The 27,523-nt window shown below is 36.9% G+C and overlaps 1 protein-coding gene and 1 long non-coding RNA gene across 7 annotated transcripts in view; both read left to right on the top strand.

The window, feature by feature from the left end:
• Nucleotides 1–27,523, top strand: part of SUPT3H (SPT3 homolog, SAGA and STAGA complex component) — a 347,771-nt gene that overhangs the window by 157,703 nt on the left and 162,545 nt on the right. The gene's annotated exons all lie outside the window — the stretch shown is intronic.
• Nucleotides 446–27,183, top strand: LOC122429553. Its single transcript, XR_006266059.1, has 4 exons — nt 446–1,060; nt 15,890–15,904; nt 22,360–22,361; nt 27,172–27,183. It is a non-coding gene; the product is annotated as an uncharacterized LOC122429553 (long non-coding RNA).

Genomic DNA, 27,523 nt, shown 5'->3' with positions numbered 1-27,523 from the left:
AAACCCATGTCTATCGAGTCGATGATGCCATCCAGCCATCTCATCCTCTGCTGTCCCCTTCTCCTCCTGCCCTCAATCTTTCCCAGCATCAGGGTCTTTTCCAATGAGTCAGTTCTTCATATCAGGTGGCCAAAGTATTGGAGTTTCAGCTTCAACATCAGTCCTTCCAATGAACACCCAGGACTGATCTCCTTTAGGATGGACTGGTTGGATCTCCTTGCAGTCCAAGGGACTCTCAAGAGTCTTCTCCAACACCACAGTTCAAAAGCATCAATTCTTCGGTGCTCAGCTTTCTTTATAGTCCAACTCTCACATCCATACATGACTACTGGAAAAACCATAGCCTTGACTAGACAGACCTTTGTTGGCAAAGTAATGTCTCTGCCTTTTAATATGCTGTCTAGGTTGGTCATAACTTTCCTTCCAAGGAGCAAGCGTCTTTAATTTCATGGCTGTAGTCACCATCTGCAGTGATTTATTGTCGCTTCTCCCCAGATGGATTTATAGTTGAATGTTATCTAAATCAGAATCACAGTTGGCTTTGTTACAAATAGAAATTGACATGACCAGGTAAAGGCCTGCGCGTGGCTCCCGCTGCCTCCCGTCTCTCCCCCGGCCCCTCAGGCTAATTCGCCAAAGTGACCACCACAAAGGGAAAGAGAAGGGGCGCACCTGCTAGGTGTTCTCTAGGCCTTTTAGAAAACATGGAGTTGTTCCTTTGGCCACATACATGCGAATCTACAAAAAGGGTGATATTGTAGATATCAAGAGAATGGGTACTGTTCAAAAAGGAATGCCCCACAAATGTTACCATGGCAACACTGGGAGAGTCTGCAGTGTTACCCAGCATGCTGTTGGCATCATTGTAAACAAACAAGTTAAGGGCAAGATTCTTGCCAAGAGAATTAATGTGCATATCGAGCATATTAAGCACTCTAAGAGCCGAGATAGCTTCCTAAAACGTGTGAAGGAAAATGATCAGAAAAAGAAGGAAGCCAAAGAGAAAGGGACTTGGGTTCAGCTGAAGCGCCAGCCTGCTCCACCTAGAGAAGCACATTTTGTGAGGAACAATGGAAAGGAACCTGAACTATTGGAACCCATTCCCTATGAATTCGTGGTCTGAAGGGTGTAAAAATAAAGACCTGGACTGTACAAATGTTTCTCTTAATTGGCTAGAGGTGTTGTGTCCAAATTCAGTGGGTGATGTCTTTTCAAATTTAGTGTTTTTTCTTCCTTAAAGATGTAAGATAGTTTGTTGTTCAGTATGCTCCATTTTTTAATAAATTGGCAGATATTATTTAAAAAAAAAAAGAAATTGACATGACTACTCTAAAATTTCTATGTCCGCAGAAAATAGCCAGGATAGATTTTGAAAACAATAATGTTGGTGGCTTGGCATTCTCTAATTCTAGACTCACTAAAAAGTGAAATGCTAGAGTAATCCAGACAGTGTGTAGTGGCAGAAAGATAATATGTCTCTCAGTGGTGCAGAATGGAGAGCCCAGCAATAGTGGCACATAGACGGCCAGTTGACTTTCTCCAAAGATTCCAGGGTAGTTCAACCATGAAAGGATACCTTTTTAACAAATTGTGCCGGATCTGTTGAAACACATTCTGAAGAAAATGAATAGGTGGGCTGCTGACTGAGAGGAGGTGAAGACTTGCAGTTCTTCTGACAAAGGAATTGTATTCAGAGCATCTCATCATCACACTTCAATTAAAAAAATTTAGCAAACCAATAAAAAATTGGCAAAAGACTTGGCTTTGTACAAAGGAAGGCATGCCAATTAGCACATGAAAACTACTGAACACCATTAATCTTCAGGAAAATGTAAATTAAAACTATAACGGGGTACCACTATGTACACCTTGTAGCAGCTCAGGATTCTTGAGATTCTTATCGCCCTGGTTCTCTATGTACTTGCTGTGGTTTCTCTTTTGCTCTAGTTCTCCTCTTCAGTGTCCTCTTCTCTGTCTTGCAGTTTTTTGCTTACTTGGATTGAATTGCTTTCACTCTTGGGTTCCTTACTTTGCCTATTCTACTTCCTGTTGACTTTACAACTTTCCAAGAAAAATATAATCAGGTAGTACTTTATTATGTATGGCAAAGCTGATATGTGCATCCACCTTATTATCTGCTGGCTTGTCAATAGATATCTGCCTTGAAGGTTAAGCATTCATCCCAATTAGGTACAACCTGAGTACTCTTAGGATTATCAGGGTAAGTTCCTGTTTCATTCATTCATTGTTTTCTGCCCTATCACTTGTGACAACAGGATGTTCAATAAATATTTGTTGAATAAATGAGCTGCCTCTGAGAATGAAATTGAATGTGGTGGCTGCTTCCCTTCTAAGGAGGCATAGTATGTCATGTTCAGAATATGATTCTGCCAAAATGATAGTTTCAAGGAACTGTGCAACTTCTTTTCTTTTTGAAGATCTAGAATAGCCTAATACTTAACACTGACCCTGGAACCTGAGTCATAACAGGTGGTTTTACTGTGTTTGTGACTTTGAGCAAATCACTTAATTGCTTAGTCAGGTTACCTGTAAATGGAGATAACAGTATTAACCTCATAGCACAGTATTGTTGTAGGGATCAAATAACTTAATGATGTCAGGTGCGTAGGAAGAGTGCTTGGCACTTAGTATGATTGCAGGGTTCATCGTTATTATTATTATTATTGATTTGGAGGGAAAAGCATTACTAAAATCCAGTACAGAATGGAAGTCAGAATCTTTAGAGCCCACAACTTCTTTTATTTAATTTTTTTCAGGCAAGCCTTTTCTTTCTCCTCTCTGCTTTTTAAGAGACAAAATTAAATTACAGAAGTATTTAAACACTAGAAATCACTGTAGAATTTTACAGAAACATTTTTAATTCAGTAGAGAAAAGACATACAGTAAAACTTTGCTCCATGTCTATTTCATCTTGATTTCCCTTTGTGACGACTACTGTGCATTTTTTATCCAGGCCCTTCCCTTAGAGGACAGGCATGCTCAGTGCCCTTAACCCTCACATTTCTGATGCTGTCATTCATATCTTTTTTTGGGAACCTTTAATTATCAATCCCAGAACATCCTATAAATCTTCATTAGGAAATTCCTTCTGAACTTTTGCTGAAAAGTAGTTACTGTGCACTGTATGTGTAGCAGCTGTTTGCCTAAGTTTAAAAAAAAAGTTGACCATTTTAATTTGCTTTAAAAATATCCACTGGCACTGGTTCTCATTACAGATGTGTGGTTGTAACATTTCATTTTTAAAATGTGTATCCATCTTTTTTCAGTTCTAAAGGAGTCCAAAGAAACCATCTAAAACCTTAAAAATAACCACTAAACCTACAGTGTTTTTGGTTTTTAAAAATTCTCAAGGGAGGACATTTTTTATCTTGGACTTAAGCTTCATACAGGGTGGCCCATTTAAAAGAGGCCCTGTACACAGCCACATTATTAAATAGGAACTGTTTTAAATGGGCCACCCTGTAAATCAGGATTTTTTTTCCAATGGATATTTACTTCTTTGCACACTTGTGAATTTAGTTCAAGTTTTCAGTTACTATGCTTGATAAGCATTCCAGAAATTTAAATTTGGTCTCCTAAATGACATTGAAATGCATAAATCTGACTTCAGAGACATTAAGAAAGTTTGTAAGATCATATTTGGGAGATCATGTTTGGATCTCTTTGAAAATTTGGCCAACATTCTGGGCAAATCTGCTTTTTCCAACATTTTTTTAAGTGGATGAGATACAAATAAACTGGAAGTGGAAACTTTATCATAAATAATAATACAGCTTTGGACTACCTTTTACCGGAAATCTTTAAAAACAGGAAAGATAACCTTTTTTTTGGAATAGATTAGGGTCAATAGTTTTTAATGTTTTTCACCCCAAATTTCTAAACATACTTCATTCTTTTTACTTACCAGACAGTGAATCTGTGCTAGAAATGAGATAGAAATTGTACCTTATTTGAACCATCATGTGTCTGATTCAGGTTTTGTTCAAACTTGCCCCCCAAAATGTGTAGGGCATAGTGTAAGAATTTAAATGAAGGCCCATGTACCACGTGTCATCATAAATATACCTAAAATCACAAATCAGAACAGGAAGAGAAGCGAGAAAATGAATCCTTGGCACTTTTTGAAAATAGTATGTTGTAATGCCAGAATCTTTTGCATTCATGCTGTCTAAGAAGATTTGAGAACTTTAGCGTTTCTACCAATTAATCCCCCTGACTCCCCAGAGCAGTGTGCATTTCCCAGATCAGTAGTAACACAACCCACAAACTCTCCTGGCATTCTGTTGCAGTAGTCTTTTGTTTTCAGAAATGTGGAGAAGTTTTCCCCTCAGGGCTGAATGGTGTTATTCAGGAGAGTGGATGATCTGGGTTATGTGCCTGTGATGAGTATTAATGTAGTTGTGTTTGTGACGTTGAATCTCAGGATAGAGTTCTCCCTGACCACATCTTAAGATAATCCTGTTGAACTCAAGTATAAGTTTTACTGATGGATTATAGAAACCCTCACTTCTACTTTAAATAGAAACAGAATCTGTGTCTCCAAATTTGTATCCCTCTACTAATTTACCACCACTAGGGTCTTTCTATATATTTTCCCAACTCTAATATTTGCCCTGAGAAGTTTTTCTTATCTTACTACATTACAGGTCATTATAATCTTGGGACCATGGTTAATGGCTTGGACAGAACCTACCACATTGTTTTAATTCTACACATTATAGAAAATAGTACATTGGGAAAACAGATTAGAAAAGATTCCTCATAAAGTGTTGGTATAAATGGGAAACCTGAGGAGGAAAAACAGAATGAGGAGTTTTAACAGCTAAATCTGGCCTAGATCCATCAGCTTTCTCTTTAACATTCCTCATAAACTCACATTTTCAGTGATGTTGTGTTAAAACAGAGGGTGAAGATGAGAAATGGTATCTTATAATTTGAGTTCTTGTTAATACTCTTAAAATATTCTACACTGTGTAAGCCAAAGTTAAATGATTAATGTATACTCTTAAATAACAAAAAGGCAGTCTGACAACTCTGTGGTATCCTTGATGTTGCTGACCGACTTTATTTTTACTGAGTGGCCTTGATCCAAGACAATACCCTGATTATTATTATTTTTTTCCTAAAGAAGTATGGTGGTGCTCACGTTTAAAGCAGTAACAGACCATTTAATGAAAATGTTATAGCATAACTTCTGCAAGAAAGAGCTCCTGGGCAAAGTAGCTATGATTTTATTTGCTTGAGGAAAAGGTTTCTTTTATTCATTAATGTGAAGCCCCATGTTGAAAAAGAGAAATATTGACTTGGATCCAAATGAATTTCCTGGTGCTTATGTTACCCCCATTTGACAAGAAGGTGGTATTAGCGGTCATTTCTTGAATTACTCAGGAACACACCATACCTAATGAGAAATATGCCATTTGGGCGTTGAGGACACCGAGGCCGTTAATTGCAGCAGCTGAATTACTCAGCTGCTTCATTCAGGAAGCTTTCACCTGACATCTGGAGGCAGCAAGATAAATAAGTATGACTCTGATTTTCTGTCTGCTTGTTAGCTGTCCACCTTAGCTGAAGAACATCTGGTTTGAGGTATTGAGGAAAAAAACAAAATAAGGAATGCCTCGTTTGGTATCTGTATCATGCAAAGAAAGTCCATTTAATTTTTTTTTAACTTTTTATTTTGTTTGGGGTGTAGCTGACTAACAGTGTTGTGATAGTTTCAAGTGAACAGTGCAGGGGCTCAGCCATACATGTACATATATCCATTCTCCCCCAAACCCCCTTCCTGTTGAGGCTGTACCATAACATTGAGCAGAGTTCCACGTGCTATATAGTAGAAAGTCGATTTAGTTTTAACATGACAGTTTTAATGCAGCATTTATTTTATTTCAGACTTAATATTTTATTTGTTCATTAAGTGATGATGTGTTTTGAATACTGTAATGATAGTCTTAAAAAATGAAAAATGTCCTTAATGCTCTGTTATGTTTGTATTTTGGTTTTGTAGAGCTTCTATAACAAGTATCAGAAACTGGATGGCTGAAAAGCACAGAAACTCATTGTTCCACAGTTCTGGAGGCTAAAACTCCAAAATTAAGGTGTCGAAGAGACCATACTGTCTCTCTGGAGGTTCTCAGGGAGGATCTTTCCTTGTCCCTTGTAGATGCTGTTGTTTGCCGGCAGTCCTTGACATGCCTTAGGATGTAGACATAGTAATCCTGTCACAGTGCTATCTTTTCCCTGTGTCTTCACATGGTCTTCCCTCCGTGAATCTGTCTCTGTCCAGATTTCTCCCTTTTATAAGGATGCTGAACTAGGGCCTACCTAGTAAACTTATTTTAACTTCCTTACCTCTGTAAAAACCCTATTTCCAAGAAAGATCATATCCTGAGGTGCTGGGATTGAGGACCTACACGTATCTTTATAATTTTTTTAATTTTCTTTTTTTCCACATATCTTTTTTTTTTTTCTCTTATAAATAACTTTTTTTTTTTTTAATTTTTATTTTTTTTTTCCAGTGGGTTTTGTCATACATTGATATGAATCAGCCATGTATTTACATGTATTCCCAATCCACATATCTTTTTTGATAACCCCTGACTATTTGTTTTTTTGTCATTTAAAATGTGAATGTACAATATTTAAAAAATTGGTAAGCTCTAAATATAGCTTGAATAGTATTGTGCTTAATTGCTTGTTGTTTTCTGCATGTTTTGAGTAAACAGTGATTTTTTTTCCCCAGAGAGTCAAACAGCTTTCTTGTACATGTAAACTAGATTGGAGCTGCAGTAAATGAATTCTCACCATCCTTAGATCAGCTCAAGTCCTAGCTCAAGTTCTTCTTACTCAAAGGAGTATTTCTTGATTGTTCAATTGTGTTCCTTTCTCCTCTCTCAACAGCAGTAACAAATATAGTCAGTACCTACTGGAGTCACTCTAAAATCATGTATTATTAATATCTGGTGTTGGCGCTTGATTATACAAGAGTTGGCAGACTAAGCCTGAGGGCCGCATGCTGGCAGCTGCTCGTTTTTGTATATCATGTATACCTAAGAATGCTGTTTACATTTTTAAACTGTTGGGAAAAAGTCTGAAGAATAATAGTATCTTGTGACATGTTAACAATTATGTGAGATGCAGATTTTAACGACCGTTCAGTTTGAGTGGAGTACAGCCGTGCTCCTTCCTTCATCCATGGATTGTCAGAGGCTGCTTTGGTGCTTCAATGGCAGTTGTGTAATTGCAGCAGGGACCTCATGGCTCACAAAGGTGAAAATATTTACAGTCTGGCCTTATATAGAAAGTGTTCACTGGTCCTTTATTTACCAATACTTTATTCTCAATAGTTTATTAGTCTACTTCACATATGAAAGAAAAAGTAGATAATGTAATTTTATGTTTGACTAAAAGGGGCAGTTGTATAATTTTTATATTCATATGCCAGTTGCTATATATATTTTTAGAGTTCGTAAGGACTTGGTGTTATTCACATTTATTTCTCTGCTTTTAGTAGGAGAATGATTATAGTTCATTGACTATTGTTAAGCAATTAAATTTATCTGTAAATGAAGATGTATCTGTGTGTATGTGTGTTGAACAACTGAGTGGCATACCTAGAATATTTAGCTGATATAAATAAATTTACCCCAGGTCTTCCAACATATTAATGATACAGCTGAAAGAAGAGCACGTATAGACTCTTAAATTTCCCCCTTTCATCTTCAGTATGCAATCCAAAATGAAAGAATTTAATGAGGTTCTCATGATTATTATTCTATTGACCGGATCTGGGAGTTTAGTATTCAATGTGATTTAAACTTAGAAGGTACACATGAAGTGCTCCTCCTCGTCTAAATTTGAAAAATACCTTCTTCTGATGGGACTTTTCTCCAACATTACACCCATATTGTTTCTTTTTTAACAAAAATTAAAAACAAAACTCTTTTATGAGGATAAAAGCAACCGTCTCCTCTATCTTTGCTGTTTTAATTATCTGTGTGGTGATTTAGCCATAGGACATTGGGAGGAAGTTTAGTTGCCAGAATAAAATTAATGATGGTTTTTTTAGTGCCCTTTCAAAATTTCTTGTTTTGTTTTCTTAGCAAATAGATTAAAAAGAGCCATTTTAAATATCAGTATTTTATACATTTAAATACATACATATTTTTATAAATATAAATATTATTTTTACTCCAGAAGTGCTGCCAAATTGTTCTTAAATTAAGTGTTTTAGAGAGAAAATGTGTAAGACCTTTAACTGTAAAGTGTATGTCAGTTTAAGAAAATTGAGGTAGTTATACTAAATTGAACCATGGTTTTTTCTGTTATGTGTTATTTCTGTAACATTTACTAAAAGTGCTACAGACAACCTTGTTCGTTTCCTATTTCCTCGCCAATTCCCATCTTTCACCCCAATCTGGAACAGATTGTTGTAGGCTATTGCATTTTAATAGCATAATAAAGATGTGAAATATAGTGAATATACCTATATGAAAATGTAGTAAGAGTAAACAGATAAATTTGGCATTTTCCTTTTAAAGTTTTATATATACAGAAAATAGTGTTTTCGTACTTTGGCACTCTTTCATTTTTCAAAAATGAAATCTCTCTTTTTCACTTAACTTTTTCTACTTAGGGTTTTAAGAATAGACCCCTAAGTAGAAACAAGCTCCCTGAATTTAATGAATAATTGAATAGTACAGTATGAAGAATTTAATTTGAAATGTTTAGTATTATTTTGAGTCACCCACCTGTGAAATGTATTTTGTCAATCACCTAACCATAATTTCTTAGCTTTTATCCTTTGAATGTGGAGGGGCGCTTCCTGAAGCTGAGAGAACTCAGATTGTGTCATCTAATATTCTGATTCCTTGCTGCTACTGAGGGAGACAGATGTTACACTTGTTTCAATCTTGGGAACCTCTGGGCTCCAGGGCATAGGGCATCACCTGTGTGCTCAGTCACTCAGTCTTGTCTGACCTCTGTGCGACTTTATGGACTGTAGCTCACCATGTTCCTCCGTCTGTGGGATTCTCCAGGCAAGAATATTGGAATGGGTTGCCATTTCCTACTCCAGGGGATCTTCTTGACCCAGGGATAAAGCTGAGTCTCCTGTGTCTTCTGCATTACAGGTGGATTCTGTATCGCTCGAGCAGGGAGCCCCTCGAGCATAACACTTTCCCTTTTTCCCTCTCAGAGTTGCCTAAGGATTCTGTCTGTAAAGGCTAAGCAGAGATTTGCCAAGGGTTTGAGATATGACATTTGTGTATGACAAAAGAAGCTCAGATTCTTCTGTGGGAACCTGGAGTTATTTGGGGAAGCCAAGTTCTTATGGTTTGAGGTTTTTGGGGATATTATTCTGTTTGTCAAATTCTCTGTGTTTGTCACGTGAGTGGTATAACAGACTGGTTCCAAATCGGGAAAGGAGTGCGTCGAGGCTGTATATTACCCTGCTGGTAATAACTTACATGCAGAGTACATTGTGTGAAATGCCGGGTTGGATGAAGCACAAGCTGGAATCAAGATTGCTGGGAGAAATATCAATAACCTCAGATATGCAGATGACACAACCCTTATGGCAGAAAGCGAAGAAGAACTGAAGAGCCTCTTGATGAAAGTGAAACAGGAGAGTGAAAAAGTTGGTTTAAAACTCAACATTCAGAAAACTAAGATCATGGCCACCGGTCCAGTCACTACATGGCAAATAGATGGGGAAACAATGGAAACAGTGACAGACTTTATTCTCTTGGGCTCCAAAATCACTGCAGATGGTGACTGCAGCCATGAAATTAAAAGACACTTGCTTCTTGGAAGAAAAACTATGACCAACCTAGACAGCATATCAAAAAGCAGAGACATTACTTTGCCAACAAAGGTCTGTCTAGTCAAAGCTATGGTTTTTCCAGTAGTCATGTATGGATGTGAGAGTTGGACTATAAAGAAAACTGAGCACCAAAGAATTGATGCTTTTGAACTGTGGTGTTGGAGAAGACTCTTGAGAGTCTCATGGACTGCAAGGAGATCCAGCTGGTCCATCCTAAAGGAAATCAGTCCTGAATATTCTTTGGAAGGACCAATGCTGAAGCTGAAACTCCCAATACTTTGGCCACCTGATATGAAGAACTGACTCATTGGAAAAGACCCTGATGTTGGGAAAGACTAAAGGCAGGAGAAGGGGACGACAGAGAATGAGATGGTTGGATGGCATCACCGACTCTGTGGACATGAGTTTGAGTAAGCTCTGGGAGTTGGTGACCGACAGGGAAGCCTGGTGTGCTGTGGTCAATGAGGTCGCAAAGAGTCGGACACGACTGAGCATCTGAACTGAATATCTTTAAGCTGCAAAGAAAATTTCACTGAGTATAATAATAATTATATACCTAATTAATCATTCTGTTCTAAATATCACTTTTATTCTCTGTGTAATTTTGTTATGACGAATCTAGTATGATGAAATTAACCTTACTCTTGCTGTTTTAGTATTTCTGCGTTAAATCATAATTTTCATCAGGTTTTAGCCTTGGGAAAATGTTGTGTTAATTGGTATGATGACTTCTGAACTTTTTTCCAGAACTCTAGTGATTGAGGTGTTCGTGATTTATGCATAAAGGTGGCCATAGATTTTCTTAGTTATGCAGTCACAATATTTACAGTAATATCTTGAGATGTAAAAGATGAATTTCATGTAAACAAGATGTAAACAATTTGGATAGAGAGAAAGCCATTAGTTTGCATTTGACTTGGAAGTTTGTATGTTTGTTTTTAATCTTCCTGTAGATTTCTTTTTCTGGATCTTGATATAAAAAGCACTTGATGTTCCAGTTTTCCATTTTTCTCTTAATCCAGTAAACTGACTATTGTTATAGCCATGTATTTGTTTATTTTTCTGCATGTTCCACACTTAATCGTCACAAAAGTCATTCATAATTTATCTACATGTCATCTAGCAACCTACTGCAAGCACCCTAATTGGATATATGCTTACATCATCTAAAATTATTTATTTTATTTTTATTGCTATAGAAGTCTTAAATAGATGACATATGAGGTCCCTTCAGTTCCTGTGAAAGACAGTGTTACGGTGCGTGGGTTGATTTTTTAAAGTTTGCAGTTAGACTGGTAAGAATTGGAATCTTATTTCTGCCATATATCAAATGTATGACCTTGGATAACCTAGTTAAATTCTTCAAGCATAGAAATGGAAATAATAGTACCTACCCCATGGGCGATTTTGACATTAAGTCAGGTCAGTAGTGTCTGAAGTGAAAGTCGCTCAGTTGCGTCTTGACTCTTTGTGACCCCATGGACTATAGCCTGCCAGACTCCTCTGTCCATGGAATTCTACATGCAAGAATATTGGAGTGGGTAGCCCTTCCCTTCTCCAGGGGATCTTCCCAACCCAGGGATCGAACCCAGGCCTTCCACATTGCAGGCGGATTCTTTACCACTGAGCCACCAGAGAAGCCCGAAACAAGACTACTGGAGTAGGTTGCCATTTCCTTCTCCAGGGCATCCTCTCAACCCGGGGATCTAACCCTAGTCTCCTGCATTGCAGGTGGATTCTTGACCACTGAGCCACCAGGAAAGCCCTTAATAGTGTCTAACAAATAGTAAATCCTCAGTGTGTATTATAAATATCTTTCACTGTTCTTTTCCTCATTGCTATTATTATGGTAGCTATAAATCTTATGTCCTTTTAGATGCATTGATTTTTTTTTCTTTTTTATATCTGCTGCTGTGAGAAAATTATATTATCTAACACTTTCTTGAATAATTTTTACCTATTTCCCAAAGCATACCAACTATAATGCAATTTTGAATGTTTTTTCTTTGTGCTATTTTATTCAGTAAACATTATTGAGTTTCCAGTATATGCTCTTTCATTTCATAATGATGAGAAAGATCAAGTCTCCATTATCTTGCCATTACCACTAATATAATGTTCTTATGCTATAAATATGCATGTATAGATACAAAGAGTATAATTGGTTGTTCTTTGGATAGGTGTTAGAGATAATTTCAAATAAGGGGAAACATTTGCTCAAGACCTTAAAAGATACAGCAGTATTAAGCAGGTGATAAAAAGTGGTGGCACATTGAGGGAGTACAGTCAAGCCTTCCAGGTAGAGACAAGGTGTGGAAGAAGTAGTATGTGGGTTTACAGAGAAAATGAAAAATGGGGGCCCTTTTCCTTTGGCATCTTTGCAGTTCTGCCTACTATATCTACATGTGAAAACATTAAGATTTCAAACATACACCCTTTGATTCTCTGTCCTGGTATCTTCTACTACATATGTAAAACTACCCCATGCTGTTGGCCAGAATACTACAGTTATTGGCTCTTTCCTGCCAACACCATATTCACAAGTCACATGAATTGTAGTTATTTCTTGTCATCTAGGAGGCAGCTACCTATGTGCCTTCCAGTTTTGGTCTGCTCTACCAGTGAAGAAGAACTAAAGAGCCTCTTGATGAAAGTGAAAGAGAAGAGTGAAAAAGTTGGCTTAAAACTCAACATTCAGAAAACTGAGATTATGGCATCTGGTCCTATCACTTCGTGGCAATAGATGGGGAAACAATGGAAACAGAGACAGACTTTATTCTCTTGGGCTACAAAATCACTGCAGATGGTGACTACAGCCGTGAAATTAAAAGATGCTTGCTCCTTGGAAGAAAAGTTATGACCAACCTAGACAACATATCAAAAACCAGAGCTGTTACTTTGCCAACAAAGGTCTTTCAGTCAAAGCTTTGTTTTTTCCCGGTGGTCATGGATGGATGTGAGAATTGGACTATAAAGAAAGCTGAGTGCCAAAGAATTGATGCTTTTGAACTGTGGTGTTAGAGAAGACTCTTGAGAGTCCCTTGGACAGCAAGGAGATCCAACCGGTCCATCCTAAAGGAGATCATTCCTGAATATTCATTGGAAGGACTAATGCTCAAGCTGAAACTCTAATACTTTGGCCACCTGATGTGAAGAACTGACTCATTTGAAAAGACCCTGATGCTGGGAATGATTGAAGGCAGGAGGAGAAGGGGACAACAGAGGATGAGATGGTTGAATGGCATCACCAATGCTATGGACATGAGTTTGAGTAATCTTCGGGAGTTGGTGATGGACAGGGAAGCCTGGCGTGCTGCAGTCCATGGGGACACAAAGAGGCGGGCATGACTGAGCGACTGAACTCAACTGAACTGACCAGTGTTTAGTGTGGAGAATAGAAAAAAAGATTCTTGGGAACCTGAGATTCCAGTGTAATCAGATGGGAGGTAAACCCCATCTCAAGAGGTGTCCTTCTTCATCACCTCTATGCTTTTCCATAAGAAACTTTTCCTCTTCAACACAATAGTCCTTTAGATTATTTCTTTCTCCTTCTTACCCTCTCTTCCCTCCTGTTTCCTTCCCTCCTTTTACTCTGCCTTTCCCCCCCATATTTTTCCAAACAAATATTTCATGTCCACATGCATCCGGCATTTTGTTAGATACTGAGAATACAGATTTAAATAAGACTTACTCTCCTCTAAAGTCTAGAGGAGAAAGGTAAGTGAGTCACTATGAACGTGTGATGTAATATGTGTTATAATAAGTGCTGTGGCAACATTTAGGAGGGTGGACCTGTTATTTACTGCCACAGTAGTGCTGCGTGACAAAAATCCATAGAACGTCAGTAGTAAAACCTCAGCACACATGTTTACATGTCTGGGACCGTAGATTATGCAGCTCCCCCAGTCTTGACTGCGTCCTGCCATCTGACTGATCTCAGGTGCCTCTACTGGGAGACCTGGACTGACTCAGCTCTGCTCCCCATGTCTCTAGTCTGCCAGCATGCTAACTGGCCTGGGCACATGTTCATGGCGCTGGCTGAGAGCAAGAGCACAACTTGAAATGTTTAATGCTTCTTAACCTCTGGTGGCTAACATCCTATCGGCCAAAGCATACAACGTGATTGAGCTCAGAGTTATAGTATAAAAGTACCTGAAGTTTCTTAGCAATGGTAATGGATATAGTGTGTGGTAAAGATAGGGCTATCAATGCAGTATACCACAGAGGAGCATCTAAATTACATGGGGATTAGGGAGAACTTTCCAAGGATGGTACCCCTTGAACTACATTGTGGAATGATTATTTTAATGAAAGAAGAATCAGAGGCCAGAGAAAACATCATTTACAAGGCCAAAAGATGTGAAGCTCATTGTATGGTCAGCTCTCTTCAGACAGTTTTGATATGTCACATGGGAACAAAGAATGCATGGCTGGAAGTAAGGCCAGAACAAAAGGCAAAGTCAGATTTCAAATGTTTTTATATACAAAGCAAAGAAATTGGAAAGTTGTAGGATTCTATGATGGTTCTAACCCTAGGTGTTAAGTTGTATTTTATTGATATTGTTATTGTATGTGTGTATGTTAGTCGCTCAGTTGTGTCTGACTTTTTGCAACCCCATGACTGTAACCTGCTGGGCACCTCTGTCCATAGAATTCTCCAGACAAGAGTACTGGAGTGGATTGCCATAACCTCCTCCAGGGGATCTTTCCAACCCAGGGACTGAGCCCAGGTCTCCTGCATTGCACGCAGATTCTTTACCTTCTGAGCCATCCGAGAAGCCTTACTATTTTTATTTGCTTCTATGGAACTACTCCTTGTGAAGATACTTAATAATATATTGGCTGGTAGTTGGTACATGATGTACGTTTTCATTAATATTTTTAACACATTTAGAAGACTGCACATTATTTGTTGTAAGCTACTAGAAATATGGACTGAGATTTTCATAATGTTATTTATTTAAAGAATAACAACTTTCACTGATAATGTGTGTAAATATCTATAAGAGGGTCTTATTTATACATGCTAAAATTTTAAAGTGAAGCCAGAAGATCATTTATTATATCCTATATATTTATTCTCACTAGAATTGTTGTATATAATTGTCCTAACATTTTTCTCTATCACTTTTTCATCCATATTCTTGAAAATAGACTTAAAATTTGTTTCTTCCAGGCATACTAAGTTTCATTTTGATTTGATGAAAATTGTGAAAAGTAGAGATAAACTTTTTCTTAATTTTGTCAGAACAAAAGTGATTGATCATTGGCCAGTTTACATATTCAAGAAAGACAATTGTCTTGTACACTTCCTGATTGAAACTGAAGCCCTTTGTGAGGGAGCAAATGGAATGTATTATGCACTGCAACTGGAATATATTATGTATTTTCCTGTTGGCAGTCATGAATATTTGCACAATTAATTTCTGAGTTGCTTAATTGGTAATATAACAATTTTGTACTGTTTTCCATATTTTTTAATTTACAGATTTATTTAGTCAATATTATAGTATATGAGACTGAAGCTATTGTTTGGGGCAATAAATTAAATCCTGGAAATAAAAGTACTTTAGGAGTGAGATTATTTACAACAGTGGTATTAATTATTACCAGGTGGTTTTTCTAGAATGCTATTTAAGGAAGTGTAATTAAGTTATAATTTTGGCACAAGTTTGCTTCATTTAAAAATATGAAGGGGGAAGGGAGATTTCTAGTCATTACACCCTTGTGAATTTGACATCAATCTCAATAAAAATTCTGGGATCTCTAATGAGTGGGAACCTACATGAATTAACAATTCATACTGGAGTAAAAATAATTTCCCTTCCTGGTAGAGTAATGCCATGGCAGTAGAGTACAAAATTTCAAGAAGATGTTCTTATGGATAAGATGGAGAATTACAGTCCAGACAAAGGCAGCTTGATAGTTGGTTCAACTCTTGCTGGCTCACAAGGCGTTCTTTAGTGAATCTTTTGTCTCAAGGATCTCTCTTAGAGTTCAGGACCTAATATTTGGCTTATGACTTGTTAAACACTTAACTTAGAGGTTTTCATTCCTTTTGTTTATTTTAAAATTTTGGAACCTTTTCAGTCAAATGAAATCATCTTGGACAGACCTCTGTGTATTAGTCGCATAAATGCCTAATTGCTCTGACTCAAGTGAGGATTGGAAGTGCTGGTAATTGGGAAAAGTCTTTCCAAGGATATGCCCCTTAAGTAGAGACCTAAATGATAAGAAATAGGGAATCCTTAACCTTGAACAACAGTAGAGGGGGTGCGAGGTTTCTTTGGGTAGATTAGTGATTGCCTGGGGCCAGGGATGGGAGTGGGGATTAACTGTAATCGGGCAGGAGGCATCTTTTTGGAATGATGGAAATGTTCTAAGACTGAATTATGGTGATGGTAGTACAACACTCCAGATTTACTAAAAATCATTGAATCGTACACTTTGTATGTGAATTTTATGATATAAAAATAATATCTCAATTAAACTATTTAAAAAAATTCTACTTACCTGAAAAAATTTTTAAGTAAACTTTTGTCATATTTTTGAAAAGCCTGTTATGTAAAAGATAGATTGGATATTTTATCTAGTTCTTGATTGCAAAACTAAGCCCAGTGTATGGACGTGAGCAAATAGAGCCTCACTTACTGTATGAAATGTCCCTCCAAGATGGGGAGGGACCAGCATAATGATACGGGGTTGTTTCATCTTTAAGAGGTTTAAATGGCATAATTCATGTCAGACACAGGTAAAGCACTCGGGAGATGTTTACTGTTCAAAGAAAAATAGATTCAAGTACATATGTGTATAGTGTATAATGTGCCTTTGTGTGCATTTGTATAACCATGTGCTAACGTGTTAACAGTGATAATACTAGCTGAAGGATTTTTAGGTGTCCATTAGGTGTTCATTTCAATTTTGCTGTTGACTTGAAATCTTTCCAAATAAAAAGTGGGAGAAAAGAGAGCATAAGGGGTTAGGCTTACGTGGTCATGAAAGCAGTCTTTCTCAACACTGTGTGGTAGTGTTATGAGACCATTGTTCAAATTCCGTATCTGAAATAGAGAAAACTAGATTTATTTTTATGACCACAGAGGAGAGGTATATATGCTGGTCCAGCACAGTCTTGCAGCAGGGAAGATGGCTGACCTTAGAGTTTTGGGGACTCGCGGAGTTCAGGGATCAGTGTTGTTCTGGAGGCTGACGTCATCTGTAGAAGAGGTTGCTCAGATGAGACTGATATGCGTTGGTTGGCACATTAGAGGCAAGTTGAGTCTATTCCTAATTGACTTTCAGAAGTGAGGACCTGCCACTGTTAGGTGATCTGATGAGTTTTAATCTGATTCTGGTGGCTCCTTACCATAGCTACAGAGAAATCCTTACCTTGTGGTAACTTTAAAAATTCTCAGCTGGTGTAAATCTCAGTGCCTGACGTTGTTGTTGTTCAGTTGCTAAGCCATGTCCTAATCTTTGTGACCTCATGGACTGTAGCACACCAGGCTCCTCTGTCGTCCACGGAGTTGGTGATTCTGTCTAACCGCCTCATCCTCTGCTGGCCTGTTCTCCTTTTGCTGGATCTCTCCCAGCATCAGTGTCTTCTAATCAGTCGGCTCTTCGCCTTAGGTGACCAAAGTATTGGAGCTTCAGCAACAATCCTTCCAATGAATATTCAGGGTTGATTTCCTTTAGGATTGACTGGTTTGAAATCCTTGCAGCCCAAGGGACTCTTCAGGAGCCTTCTCCAGCACCACAGTTGTGAACCACACAGTGCTTAACGTAGAGAACCGCAATGAGCATCTATCGAATAAGGGATTAAATCAAGCAAACCAACTACTTGTTACTATGAGCACCATCACTTCCTTGTTTAAAACTGAGCAGCCTTGAAGTTCTAGCACCTTAGCCTGCAGCATATTTGGATCCCATCACTAAAGTTCTTAAGTCATATTAGACTCTTTCTGCTTATGTCAGTGTTGCCTAAATTGATTTTCAATGCTTTATTACTAAATGGGCTTAGAAAAATGATTACATACATGGTAAATACATTAAAAACCAAAAGTTTCTTTCCTCCAGAACTCTTCAGAGTGTCTAAAATAGGAACATGCATTGCAAATCTAGAGGAGACTAAAATACAAGTTATTTCCTAAATTTATTTAACTACAGATTACTATTTTTCTGGGCAACATCAATTTGGTAGATGCTGGAAATAGTATGCCACATTTTGCTAGTTATTTTAATATCTGTATAGTGCAAAATTCTCTTATCTTTAAGTGACCATCTTAGAGCATGTAATTCTCAAGTTTACTATGGCTAATGCCATAGGCAAAATCTCTAACTTTCTTGAGTCTCTGATACCCAGTCCATGAAATATGCTTGAAAATTTGGGTGAAATTTGTTATTATGCTGTGTCTATATCCAATCTTATAGAAAGTTAATTTTTACTGTTAAATTTCGGCAATAATAAGATAGTTAAATCCTTGTGTGATTTAATGTTTCAAGAGCCTAAGGGACTAAAAATAGCTTGCTTGAAGTGATTACGTCTCTCTCTAACAGCTTCAAAAAATTAGTTTTATAAAGTAATTGAACTAAATTTCCTTTATATTATTTTTGTTAATCATAATCTTTGGTAAATGAGAATTGAAGGTTAAGTTGTCTAATTTGTTACAGTTTTTATACATTTAACATGGTATTGCAGAAAAAGAATTTTGGACGAAATAACCTGTAAGTGGATTTGTGACCCTGAGATGGTTATTTAACCTCTCTGACCTTTATGTTCCCTCTCTTTAAAAAAGATGGACTCAATCTTTTAGGTCCTTCCCTGACCTAACATGTAGAGATTGGTATAATTCTCATCCATTCTCTTTTTTGTCCTCAAATAAGAAGTGCTTATAATCTGTCGCTTTATGCTGTTGTGCATTAGAGTTTAAATACAGGGCTATTTGCTTCTTCGGAATGCAGGATGTGTGAGAGAAATTGTTCTGTGAATTGTTAGAAGAAATTCATATAGATATGAGGCCATTTTCATAAACTTCCTCAGAGGCATAATTCTGTCTCATGCTCTGATAACTCTAGAGGAGCTTTCCTAGGTGAGTTAGTGGTTTTTACCTAGTTTTCTGATTTTTTTCTCTTTCCTATTTCTTAAAAGCCATTTCTTTCACATGTCAAAAACTGATAAATGTCCATTTTGATGTTTACTGTCTCCCTTCTGGTGTCCCACATGTCCCATTTCCTCATTCTGCTCTATGCTTTCTTTTTTCCTTTGTCATCTTTTATCATGTAAGCCATTTGCTTAGTCATTTATCATGTGTATTGTTAGTTGTATCCTTTCCTCATTGGAATGCAAACTCTACTCATTTTTTTTAACCTGTTTTGTTTATCGATGTATCCTAAGCAAGTAGAACAGTGCCTGTCGCATTCAAGGCACTCAGTAAGGACTTGTTGATTGGGTATTAATACCTACAGTAATGAATACTTGTAGGTTATTTAAATGTTTTTCAAAGTTTTAGCCTGTATTATCTTTTATCTTACTTTAAACAAATGTATGTATTTGTGTATCTTTTTCCCCATCAGTATTGTAAATTTCACATCATAACAATAATTTCATAATCTTTGCTTTTATTATTTCTTAAGAGGTTGTTGTTTAGTTGCTAAGTTGTGTCTGACCCTTCGCAATGTCTGGGACTGTAGCCCACCAGGCTCCTCTGTCCATGGAATTTCCCAGGCAAGAATACTGGAGTGGGTTGCCATTTCCCTCTCCAGGGGATCTTCTCAACCTAGAGATCAAACCCATGTCTCCTACATTAGCTCTTTACCACTGAGCTAAAAGAGAAGCCCATTTATCTTAAGATATTTATACTTACTTCATGGAAGGTTATAAAATCCTAAAAATAATTCTCAAAGTTCATTTTAGTTACATGTGAATATTTACTAAAGTAAAGGACAAGAGCATGGATACTGAAAATCAAGCAAGCAATGAAAATAAAAGATCATATCTAGAAAAACTGCTGTCTTAGTTGTTTGATTATTTTAATTTACTTGTCACTTTGGCTTTCTCCGAGCCATTGCTAATTGAATTCATTTCTTCTGTTGGAAACCAGGTAGATAAAATCATAGAGTTATAAAGGTTAGTGGTATTAAAAATGGAAGAGTAAGGAGAATTTGCATGTGTTTATGACTGTCTGATTGCCTTAAATGACTGCTCATGGGCAAACTTCTGTACTTTTTTTTCCCCCGTTTGGACAGAGGGTAAATCAGTCTCAACAAATATTGGGTAAGAATGACATGAACAGTATGATGTCTGTGTTTGCATGTGCTGTCTAGTGCCAGGTTAGCTGACTGGAGTGTATGCTCGGGCTCTAGCCTGCTATTCACTCTAATTCCAGTTAGGAGAAATTCCTGGGTATTATAGTAATACCTAGCCTATAAAAGTATAATCAAATAAGTGGTTTGACGAGAAAAAGGAAACTTTCTTTTGGGGACAGAAAGTCACCCAGGGCCTTCTAATACCAAGCAGTAGTCACAGTGGTCCATTCCAAAGTAATGTCGATTACCTGAGGTAGAAAACGTTCAGAAAACCAGAAGCAATTAAAAAAAAAAAAAAGGCAGCTAGCTCCCAAGACCACAGCAATTACTTAACCACAGTATCCAGAATAATTTAACCACATTAGAGTTTGTAGCCAGTGGTAAGTACTGAAAGCAACTCAGCATCCAAAAAGACGCACACAAGGCAGTGAAGAAATGTCTCTTTGTCCTTTTAAGTTTGGTTCCTGGGTCTGAATGAGCAGATCTGCCTGTGGGCCTGCTGTTCTTCTGGACTGCTCTAGCAGGCTCTCTGTCACAGATTGTCACTAAACTCACCTCCTTGGCTTCTTTTTCAGACTCTCCTCCCAATCCCCAGCTTTACTGAAGTATAATTGACAAAATTGTAAGCTAGAGTGTCCAGTGTAATGCCTTGACAGACATACAAATTGGAAAAGGATCTCTTTAATCGAAGAATCTCTTTGATTAGAACTTACTCAATCCTGTTCTTAATCAGGGCTTGAAAATTTGAAAACAAGTATTTTAGACTCAAAAGCTGACCCTGTCAAATATACTACAAAAGAATAATATAAAACTCTGTGATACTTTCCCCCAGTATAGGCATTCCTTTGTTTTGTTTTTATTCTCTTTTAAGGGGGCAGTGGAATGCTTCTTGGAAATTATTTCCACTTATAGGACAGGAATAAATTGTAGTTTTATTGCTCTTCCTCCAATTGTTTTTATTTATTTCATTCTGTTACCCATTACATTTTTTTTCTTTTTTCTTAATTTCATGATTGTTGCCCAGTTTACTCAGTTTAGTAAGATTTAATTTTCTTACAAGCGTTATAAAAGTGATTTTCTTAAAATACAATTTTCTTGCAATTCTTGAAAATAGAAGTTCAGGGGATTTAAGGAGTATAGCTGCTTTCATAGTCCAAGGTAAATATCTGAAAACGCATCTTAAAAATCATTGAATCCAGTCCCCTCCTTTCATTGTTGAGGAACCGAGGTCCCCAGAAATGTTACTTGCCTGAGGTTATAGTACTTCTTAGCCACAGAGTAGGAACCAGAACCAGGTCATCTAACTTTCAGTCTGATTTCTTTTCATCATAACTGATTGCCTCGTCTTTGTAGCTGATGACCAGGATGTAGTGGGACTTTTAGCTACATTATTGTAATCTTCCTAATTGGGTACTGGCCATATGAATTGTATCTGTTTTTTCTCGGCTCACATCTCTGGCCCCTCATTCAGCTGGGTGCTGTTTCTTCTTTGAGTGGAGGCAGTGACTACAGTGACATTCATCTGGGTCTCTACTCCTCCCCCACTGACTACCATGAACTTAGTCTTCAACTCCACAACATGGAAAAACTTAATCTCCAAATGAAGGGGTAAATTCCCCACTTGCTTTTTTTGGGACTCTAGAACTAAAATAATAGGATAATTGTTTGAAAGTAAATAGTATACAGACTTTATGTATTATTCATTCATTGCCTTAAAAAATAAAATTTTCTGGCTTTTAGTATTAATTAAGCTGATTTATTTGGTAGAAAATAATTTGCAAAATCCCTGTCTCAGGCAAACTGGAAGTGTTGGTAAAGCTAATAATTTATATATATATATATTTTTTTTTTTTAACTTTTCATTTTGTATTGAGGTATAGCCGATTAACAGTGTCGTGGTAGTTTCAAGTGAACAGCAAAGGGACTCAACCATACATATACATGGATCCAGTCTCCCCCAAACTCCGCTCCCATACAGGCTGCCACATAACACTGAGGCAGGGTCTCTGTGCTATGCAGTAGGTCCGTGTTGGTTATCCATTTTAAATATAGCAGTGTGTTCTGTCCATCCTGTTCTTCCTAACTGTCTCTTACCCTTATACTTTGTATCAGCAACCATAAGTTCATTCTCTATTTATATCTGTTTTCAATCAGAGCAAAAAAAATTTTCTCATTTCAATAAATAAAATAATTGTTGTTGTTTAGTTGCTAAGCTGTTACTGACTCTTTTGCAACCCCATGGACTGTAGTCTGCCGGGCTCCTCTCCAGGTGGGATTTGCCAGGCAAGAATACTGGAGTGCATTGCCATTTTCTTCTCCAGGGGATTTTCCTGACTCAGGAATAGAACCTATGTCTCTTGCGTCTCCTGCATTGGCAGGCAGATTCTTTACCACTGAGCCACAACAGAAGCCCAAATAAAATGATACTTAACTTAAAAAATAGTGTTTGATCCACTTTTACCTCTTTGAAATTTCTCTTCTGTGTTTGTTTTATGCTGTGTCATTGTACTAATATTACATGTATATTTATATGACTTAAAAAGAGATAAATATACACATTGTATATGCTTGCTGAAAAAGTTTGTTTTTCTTACAGTTACAGCTGTTAAAAGAATTTGGTGTTAATGCTCCACATCGTACATCATTAATAAATTAATTACAACTTAAAACAGTAATGAAACACCACTAGATAGCTATTAGCATGACAAAAATCCAAAACACCAAATACCAGAGAGGATCTGGAGCAATAAGAACTCTTATTCATTGCTGATGGGAATGCAAAATGGTACAGACACTTTGGAAGACAGCTTGACAGTTTCTTACAAAACTAAACAGGCTCTGATCATATGGTCCAATAAACATACTCTTTGTTATTTACCCAAAGACCTTGAAAACTTATACCGACACAAAACTTGAATGAATGTTTATAGCAGTTTTATTCAGAATTGCTAAAACTTGGAAGATACTAAGATGTCCTTTAGTAGATAAGTGTATAAACAAATGATGCTATATCCAAAAAATGAAATATTATTTAGTAATAAAACAAGAGTTTTCAGGCCATGAAGACATGAAGGAATGTTAAATGCATAATGCTACGTGAAATAAGCCAATCTCGGGCCACACACTCTTGTGTTTGCAACTATATGACATTTTGGAAAAGACAAAACTACGGAGACATTGAAAAGATCAGGTATTGCCCTGGATTACAGAAGACAAAGGGATGAATAGGCCAACCTCAGTGGCTTTGTAGTGAAACCATTTGTATGATAGTGTAATAGTGGATACATTTCGTTATACGTCTGTTGAAACTAATAGAGAATCTCACGCAGAGTTACCCCTAAGGTAAGCTATAGACTCCAGTTAATAACATCTTATCAGTCAGTACTGATGCACTAATACAAAATGTGAATAATAGGGGAAACTGGATGCGGGGAGAGATGAGAGGATATAAAAAAACTCTCTGTAGTTTCCACTTTGTTTTTCTTTAGCTTCTCTAAAAGCTGAAGTCTAATTATTTTATAAAACAGAATTTGGAGTTGATTTGTTTTCAGCGGTTGGTAATACGTGGATGTTTAGGAGAATGGGTCTGTAGATAGATACATCATCAGATATATACATTTACATAGGACCTGGAAGTTAGCCCAAGATTATGATAAATAATAATGTATTAGAAATTTCAGAGACATTGAAAGTGTATCACCATACTTGGGAAACGTGTTGGCGTAAGTTACTAATCAAAGATGTCAAATAGGGGTTCAACATAGAGTAAGATAGGAAATATCTGGCATCTTCCTTCCTTTTTAAAAAAAACACATTTTTTTTTTTAAACTGAGGTTAGAAACTACCGAAATAAGGTTTTGTTGTGTTTTTGGAAACGCATAGTGACTGGAGTAATATTAGGTGTATATTTTTAAAACTTTGTTTTCTGTATTTTGGAAATGTTTCTGTAACTAGTCCTTACTCTATTTCACTCGGCACTGTCTAATAATAGTTTGTTTTTTTTTTTTTACTTTAATAGATGTCTATATAAAGAATATCTCCCATTTTAGACCGTGTTAGGATTACACATGACAAACAAAAGTACTGAAAGGCTTAGTGATAAGTTCTGCAGACTTTTTGGAAAGGTGTCCCATGGTTTTGTTCAGCATATGCCCTCCTCTGTCTAAGTGTACAGAATAAGAAGTATAATTTCACCTCATGGATAGTCATGCTTCTTTCATACTTTCATTATGCCCTGGGAATTGCAGAAATCTGCTGTCCAAGTCCAGCTGCCCACTGAGACACTGTATTCTGGGATTGAATAAAAACCAGACCTGTTTGGGTGAGAAGACAAGCCACTGTCTTGCTCGTTGTGACCATAGTTATCAAAGTTACATGAAAACTAAAATAGAAGCTTGTGTGTTAGAGCAGTGAAGCTACTGTAGAAGACCAAGAGAGAGACAACTTTTGCAGGAAAGTTTCCTGAAAGACCTTTAGTGAAAGCTGCATCAGCAATACCGGTGGTGTTATAGGCATCTAGGCAGTATGTGAAGAAATTGAGCATCAGACCCTTTTGCTTGGGAATAGTCCCAGGACAAGTCAGTCGAGGCATCAGTGAGCAGTATGATAGGTCTTTAATGGGGGTAGAAAATAAAAAGATTTGTGTAAGTATACCAGTTACTTGGATTTTGTCTTTAAGTGATTGAAAAATATTATATGTACTGCAGAGCAAAAAGAGGTGACTATGGCTAGGTACAATGGCTTTCATTTCTGTCTTACAAAAACCATTAAGACAATATCTAGCTTTCTATATGTGGGGAAAAGAAATTGGCAGAAGTAATATGAGAAAACATGTAAATTAAAGCTGGAGAACTAACAGCCCTGAAAATTAAAATAATATATTCATCAAAGTCACATCCCTAGTTATATCTTTAGCTGATTTTAGATACTTCACATGTTTATACTAATGATGATTGTTTTTAGAAGAAAAGTTTATAAAACCATGAGATAAAACTTGGTAATTATTTGTACATTTTAATAATATAAAAAGTAGTTTAAAAATATTTTTTTTACTAGAGATGTGAATTGAATTCATTGTTTTATCTTTGAGTTAATTATTTCCTTTTGATAGTTCAGTTCAGTTGCTCAGTTATATCTGGCTCTTTGCAACTCCATGATGCAGCATGTCAGGCTTACCTGTCCATCACCAACTCTTGGAGTTTACCCAAACTCCTGTCCATCAAGTCCATCCAGCCATCTCATCCTCTGTTGTCCCCTTCTCCTCCTGCCTTCAATCTTTCCCAGCATCAGGGTTTTTCCAGTGAGTCAGTCCTTCGCATCAGGTGGCCAAAGTATTGGAGTTTCAGCTTCAGCATCAGTCCTTCCAATGAATATTCAGGACTGATCTCCTTTAGGATGGACTGGTTGGATCTCCTTGCAGTCCAAGGGACTCTCAAGAGTCTTCTCCAACACCACAGTTCAAAAGCATCAATTCTTTGGCACTCAGCTTTCTTTATAGTCCAACTCTCACATCCATACATGACCACTGGAAAAACTATAGCCTTGACTAGACGGACCTTTGTTGGCAAAATAATGTCTCTGCTTTTTAATAAGCTGTCTAGGTTGGGCATAGCTTTCTTGAAAGGAGCAAGCGTCTTTTAATTTCATGGCTGCAGTCATCATCTGCAGTGATTTTGGAGCCCAAGAGAATAAAGTCTGTCACTGTTTTCATTGTTTCCCCATCTGTTTGCCATGAGTGATGGAACAGGATGCCATGATCTTAGTTTTCTGAATATTGAGTTTTAAGCCAACTTTTTCACTCTCCTCTTTCACTTTTATCAAGAGGCTCTTTAGTTCTTCTTTGCTTTCTGCCATAAGGGTGGTGTCATCTGCATATCTGAGGTTATTGATATTTCTCCCTGCAAACTTGATTCCAGCTTGTGCTTCATCCAGCCTGGCATTTCTCATGATGTACTCTGCATATAAGTTAAATAAGCAGGGAGACAATATACACCTTGACGTACTCCTTTCCCAATTTGGAACCAATCTGTTGTTCCATGTCTGATTCTAACTGTTGCTTCTTGACCTGCATACAGATTTCTCAGGAGGCAGGTAAGGTGGTCTGGTATTCCCATCTCTTTAAGAACTTTCCACTGTATTCTGTGATCCACACAGTTAGAAGTTTTGGCATAGTCAATAAAGCAGAAGTAGATGTTTTGATAACTTTGTACTTTGGTGTGAGATTTCAATTAACTTAAAATAACCAACGGGAAACTTTGTTTAGGCAGTCCAAAGAATTAAATATTGAATATGTCAGTGAACATAACAGAAGATTTTTGCCTTTGTGGAGTTTATCCTCTGATGGGGGCTTTTTATGCTCTTTCTCTTCCATTGCTTTGTTTGTCCTTTTACCAGTAGCACACTATCTTTAATTACTCTGGCTTTATAGTAAGTCTTGTAGGATATCTCCTCCCACTTTATACTTCAAAAGTGTCTTGGGACTTCCCTTGTGGTCCAGTGGTTAAGACTTCACTTTCCAGTGGAGGGGTTGTTGGTTTGATCCCTGGTTGGGGAGTTAAGATTGCACATGCCTCGTGGCCAAAAAAACAAAAATCATAAAACAAGCAATATTTTAATAAACTCAATAAAGACTTAAAAATAGTCCACATAAAATAGATATATATATCTTGACTGTTCTTGGCTCTTGACTCTCTCACAGAAAGTTTAGAATCAGTTTATATATATTTTAATTGCATTTTGTACTTTTGTGTGCTGTTTGCCTCAGCTTTATTAAGATATGATTGATATATTATATAGGTTTGAGTCTGTGTTGATTGATACACTCGTTTATTACAAAATGATTACCACCATAGCTTTAGCTCACACCTCCATCACATCACACAATTACCACTTCATTTTTGTGGTAAGAATATTTAAGACTTACTCTCTTTTAACTTTTAAGCATGTAATATAATAATGGGTCACATGTTGTATGTTACATTCCAACAACTTATTCATCTTATAACTGGAAGTTTATACTCTTTAAGGATCATTTCCCTATCTCCCTCCCTCCCAACACTCCATTATTTGTTTCAGTGAGTTCATTCTGCCTTTGTGTTAATGATGCTATTTAGATGCTCTTATAATCGAAAAACTTGCTGGCTTGCATTAATTGAAATAATTTGTCTCCCCATTATTTTGAGTTTTCTTTGTAGATACTCAGATTATATGAATAAAAACAGTTTAGTTTTTTCTTTGCAGTGCTCATATAGTTTAAAATTTTTCTTGCCTTGTGTTGTAATTGTAATCTTAGTATTATATAGACTAAAAGTAGTGATAGTGGGAATCCTTATGTTGGTCTAAATTTCAGAAGATTTGAATGCTTCTGAGTATGTTATC

This window comes from Cervus canadensis, chromosome 28 (genome assembly GCF_019320065.1).
Source record: "Cervus canadensis isolate Bull #8, Minnesota chromosome 28, ASM1932006v1, whole genome shotgun sequence".
Taxonomy (NCBI): domain Eukaryota; kingdom Metazoa; phylum Chordata; class Mammalia; order Artiodactyla; family Cervidae; genus Cervus; species Cervus canadensis.
This window is presented reverse-complemented; position numbering and strand designations above follow the sequence as displayed.